This window comes from Podarcis liolepis (genome assembly GCF_965112155.1).
Source record: "Podarcis liolepis genome assembly, chromosome: 16".
NCBI classification, from domain to species: domain Eukaryota; kingdom Metazoa; phylum Chordata; class Lepidosauria; order Squamata; family Lacertidae; genus Podarcis; species Podarcis liolepis.
The window spans coordinates 23607109-23613108 of NC_139567.1; positions in this window are offsets into that span (position 1 = coordinate 23607109).

Sequence of the window (6000 nt, forward strand, 5' to 3'; positions counted from 1 at the left end):
GGGTAGGGCAGGGGAGAACCTTATTTGAAACTGGAATCAATGACAGCATTTGATCGTTTGGAACCAAGTCCCCCATGGGGACTTGAAAACACGGGGCTTTGTTGCAATAATTAGAAGTCCGTGTGTTATGACCACATTATAAAAATATTGTTGTGTGTGTGCTAAATGGCAGGTGCTACTCCTTCGTTTTGGTTGTGAATATACAAGCTAGTCAGATTTTTGTGTGTTGTCCAAGTCTTGTCAGAGTATTTATGCCACCGCCAGCCTGCCCACTGAACGCTTCACCTTACATAAACAGTTCTAATGTTCATAATAATCAGCAATTGTTTTACTATTTGGGGATTCATATACAGTGGTACCTCGGGTTAAGAAATTAATTCATTCCGGAGGTCCGTTCTTAACCTGAAACTGTTCTTAACCTGAAGCACCACTTTAGCTAATGGGGCCTCCAGCTGCTTTCGGAGCACAATTTCTGTTCTCATCCTGAAGCAAAGTTCTTAACCCAAGGTACTATTTCTGGGTTAGCAGAATCTGTAACCTGAAGCGTCTGTAACCTGAAGCGTCTGTAACCTGAGGTACCACTGTACAGGGTTGTTCCTGCTTTTATTTTGCTTCCATATTACAGTTTTCTTCTCTATTTGAGCCTTTTGCCCCACTCCACTCTCTCCCTGTCTCTTTTCCCCTTCCCCTTCCCTAAGCCACTCATCCATCCCAGCCTAAGGACATGGCATTTTGTGAGAACTCAGGTCCTCTTTTGTTGCTGGTAGTAGGGCCATGTTCCTTCCCATCCCCTTCCCCCACCCCCTTTTGGTTATAAATGTTTTAGTGATCTTTAAACAGGTTGTCACAATGTGTTACTGTGAGAATTAACAAGGATCTCCATAAACAGATTGTAAAGTGATAGCCATGTGAGTTGCTGCCTGTTACTCTAGCAACAGCTCAACAGAAAAAAAGGCTTTTAATTATGGACTCCTTCAGTCATGGCTAAAAGGGACAACTGCTGCCAGCTGATTTACAAGGCAGTCCAGAGCTTCCAGGTGGACAGTCTTGGTGGCTACACAAGAGGTGATGAGGCTTGGCTTGCGGCAGTCTCGGGGGGGGCTATCGGCTTTTCATGCTGATGCAAGACAACCCTGTTCCAAAAAGGCAACTCCCATCCCAACCAGCTTGCAAGCAAATCCTAAATGCATTGACTTGGAAGCAATCCATGCTGAAATTTGGAGGGCTTCCAAATATATGTGCATGGAAATGGGCTGTGATAAATGAAAGCCATGGCTGTCCTGGGCTTTCCTCTCTCCCCAGATCTCAGAATGCGATTGTTTTGAGGTTCCTCTTTCCAGAGTACTAAAGAGTCAAGGGTAGTATTTGTCAAGTTGGTTTCCTATAGAGGAGGAAGCACTGGCAATGTGGGACATCTTTATAATAATCCCTTTGGGTTGCTCCTCAAGGATCCTATGCTTTGGAATAAGTACCTTCCTCCCTTTAAGTGCAACCTCCTTTTGAATAAATATTTAAGTTGAGAAGTTTTCTCAAATCACAGAATCATACAATTGTAGAGTTGGAAATGACTCCAACGGTCATCTAGTCCAACCCACAGCAATGCAAGAATCTCAGCTAAAGCATCCATGACAGACAGCCATCCGACTTCTGCTTAAGAACCTCCAAGGAAGGAGGGAGGAGTTGCAGCAGCAAGTGGCTAGTCAATATTAAGTCTCACACAACATCAGTTTCCTCGTCAGCTGCTGTGCCATGGCTGAAGATCAAACAAATGTAGGGAAGCAGATGGTGGCCAACATGAAGACTGATAGTGGGAACAAGAGAGTATAGCATGTTTTTTCTGAAATGTTATAAAGAATTAAGTAAAAATGGATTGTTAATGGGCCAAAGTGTAAAATTTAAGGTCAGATTGAGTTAAGGTAAATCATAGAAAAAAAAATTGAGTAAGATGGAAAGGATTTGCTGAAATAGCTAAATTGAATTAGAATACAAAAAAGGGAGGTGTGAGGAGGTCGATGAAACAAGTAAATGAAAGGTAAAGATATGGAATATTGGATGTGTGTTTTTGTGTTTTTGTTTCTTTTTGCTGTATTGTTTTAATTTTTTATGTTTTCTTTTTATGTATTGTATTGTAATGTATGTTTTGTTAATTTTTCTATTGATGTTCTTTTTTCTTTTTTCTGTAATCTTTAAACTTTTAATAAATATCATTAAAAAAGAGAGAGAGAGTATAGCATGCCCCATGCTGCATAAGATGTCCTCCTTACCAAAGAATTAGAAGAGCGGAAGGGAGGCGCCAAAGAGGGAGACAACATGGGCGTAACCAGGATTTAGGGGGGGCGGGCAGAACACCCACCTGTCCTGTACCAGAACCAAGCTATCTGTGACATGATTGGTCAGTTCACAGAAGCCACGCTTATTACTCAGTTGGGTTTGCTAAAATGTGCCACAAAATCAACCAAGTGACCTCAGCGAGCATTTCCAGTTCAAATATTCTGATTATTTCTACTTTTAGTTAAGTGTTTTTATTGATTTACTTGATTTCGAGAGGGGGGCAGCTGCTGCACACATGGGAAGCAAACTTGTAACAGGGAACCCACAAGGAATTTGACCACCTCCATTCACTAGGACAAAGGTTTGCTGGGGACTCCTCTTTGCTGGACATTCCAACTAAAGGAAAGAAAACCTCAGCTTCCTGATCTTTTGGGCACAGTGATGTGAAACTCCTCACGCCTAAAGCAGAGCTGGAAAAAAAATCTTTAGTCCAGTGTCTCCTTACTGGATGAATGAAGGAACTCATTCATCCAGTGGTTTTGGGAGGCCTCCCATCGTTTTGAATTCCCTTTATAAAGCAACCAGAGACCCCAAAAGGTCCATGATGCCTTACTGGATGGGACATTAGAAAAGTGAGCACTGCAGGAGCTCCAGGCTGACTCATTTTAATTGTCCTCTACCTTTGAAGCAGGCGTTTCAGCAGGCTCTGACAATACATTGGTTAGGAAGCTTGCTTGTTTCACCAAACCATAGTTAAGGTTAACCACAGTTTATGGTTTGGGCGTCACATTAAGCTGTGATTATTCAAAAATGGAAGAGAACACTTCAGATTGCAGAGTCCTACCAGATGGGGAGGAGGGAGCTAAAGCTTGCTCCCATCAGATAAAAAACCCCTATGGTTTAATGTGCTGTCCGAATGCAGTCAATGTGTGTGTAAATTTGTATGGGTAGATGGTTGCTTTTGTGTCCATAAATGTTTGTGCCTGCCAGTCTTGTCTCTCCCTGTTTCTCCTTCAGTGAATAGTATTGCTGCTACCTTTGAATTATTCACCGCTGACCTTTAAAGCGGTGGAAAAGTTGCAAGTTAACCAGGATTCCCTGTGAAAGATGCAAATATGCTTCATCGGCACACAGCGCCTTTTCATTTGGGATTGAAAACAAAATAACATGGCTGGAAGATAAGCGAGGAAAAGCCCTCTGAACCATAACAAATCCGAGAAGCCTGAACCTCAATCTCTGCATGGGGGGGGGGGGAGCAGGGCAGCTGCTGGGTGGTCTCTGGGCTATAGCTATTGCAAACAAACAGTGATACTTCACTCTTTATGGCAGAAATTCCCATTCTGTTAAGAAATATATATATATGAGAGGGGGCTACTTCAGGTTTGGGGTGTGAGGAAGTGATAGGCATGGAGGTCTGAAAAGTAATAATTCCATTTTAAATTGTTTCTTCCATCTATATCCCACATTTTTCTCCAAGGAGTTCAAGGTGGTTTACATGGTAGGTGCCCCCCCCCATTTAATCCCCACAACAACCGTGTGAAGTAGGTTATGTACCACTAATGGTAAAACGAAACAAAGTCTTCAAAGTGGTTTGCGAAAAGAAAAAAACAACAGAATTATCAGTAAAAACAGTTAAAAACAGCTATTTAAAACGTTTATTTTTTCAAAAAAAATCAACAGTAGGCTAATAGCCAGACTAAAACACATGCCGGCATTCCACATGTATGGATAGGCTTTGCCTAAACAGAAATGTTTTTAGAAGGCACCAGAAAAAATAGAGTGAAAGTGCCTGCCTGCTGTCAATAAGCAGGGAGTTCCAAAATGTGGGTGCTGCCACATTGAAAGACCAATTTCTTACACATATGGAACGAGTATTATGTGGCACCTGTAACAGTGCCAGTTTCGCAGAATGAAGTGGTTGAATGGGCATATGTGGGCTAAGGAAATCATGCAGACATTATTATACTACTGACATACTTTACCCTAAAGTGCTAGGGTGGGTTGCAACATCAAAGCACATTAAAACAGTTTAAAACAACTTACGAAGGCAATCATACTGGCCTGTCTTATTGGGCTGTTGTAAGAATTGCCATGTTAATGCATCTGGGTCATTTTGAATGCTTAAAATGCACTGTATAGCTCCATCGCTCTTGTTTACCAAAAGGATGATTCTTCAGTCAAGACACCTTTGTGATTTCGTCTTGACTGAAGAAGGGCTGTCTCTCCCCCCCTCCCCGGCAATCTTACCTGTTTTTCTTTCGTAATGTGGCACTGGATTATGAGGTACAGGGGTTGCGTTCCAAGACCCTCAAGCCAACCCCCCATTAGCATAAAGAAATTCACACAGACACAGATTTTTTTTTTAAGGTTATTGGGCAATTTTTTTGGCCACAACTTTATTGATTACAGGAAATGAGAGCAGTATTGGCTTAGGCGTTGGCAAAAGACTATATCTGACTCCTGCCCGCTTTGCAGGAAGTCTGTAAGGGTAAACCACCCAAAGGGAAATTGCTTCGGGGGAAACCGCCTGCATCTTCCCTGGTGTTCCCAGAGGCCTGGCATGGCCCTAGCCCCTCAAGCAGACTTCGGACAAAATCCAGGCCCTGGATTCCTTTAATGGAACAATGGAGGGGCAGGTGATGGCCAACCTCCCCTCCCCCACTCATCAATAAGCCAATGCCTAATTGCCAAACCTTACAAAGTAGTGACGATTGCTAAGAAGTAGGCTAAAACCAAGTGGCCCATGCCAGTTTGCCAAATGGAAAAATTCCTACCTGGTCCCCGACAAAAGACGGGCAACCAACCGAAGTGCAAAACAAGGCCAAAGGACACTTAAATTACGGTAAAGGGAGGGTGGGCGGGTGTTCGGCAGCGCGAAGTAGGTGCTTGGCACATGTCACACTGCCGCTTTTATACATTCCCCCACGATCACCCATTCAAATTGATTGGGCAATAGCCCTGGGTGATCATGGTGCCACCCTGGCATGAGGGTGATGGCTCCACCCACGCCAGGGTGGGAGGAACCGGGTTGAAGGCCTGCCCATAACCAGGACCATCTATTAAGATGATCCCACTTATGAGCTGAGGTAATGAGACTCGGAGCCTCATTGAGCCTGGCGGTTTGACTGCAGGATAAAACCTAGTACAGCCTCAGAATGGGGAGATGTGTTTGGTAACATCAAAAAACCAACAGCAGCAAACAATGGATCCCCCCCCTTCCCTAAATTAAATAAAAGGGATTTCTCAGGAGAAATAGGAGCCTGTGCACACTTTCAAACATATCTTCACATCCAAAAGGACTAGGAAACATTTTTATATATATACAGTGGTACCTCAGGTTAAGAACTTAATTTGTTCTGGAGGTCTGTTCTTAACCTGAAACTGTTCTTAACCTGAAGCAACACTTTCGCTAATGGGGCCTCTTGCTGCCACTGCACTGCCGCTGCACGATTTCTGTTCGCATCCTGAAGCAAAGTTCTTAACCCGAGGTAATATTTCTGGGTTAGTGGAGTCTGTAACCTGAAGCGTATGTAACCTGAAGTGTATGTAACTTGAGGTACCACTGTGTTTAAATGAAAGCTGAGTTTCTCAGGGAGTTACATTCTGCACTTTGTTCTAAGTTTTGCACAATTTCAGGCCATGGAATTGCAACATACAGTGGTACCCCGCAAGACGAATGCCTCGCAAGACGGAAAACCCGCAAGACGAAAGGGTTTTCTGTTTTGGAGG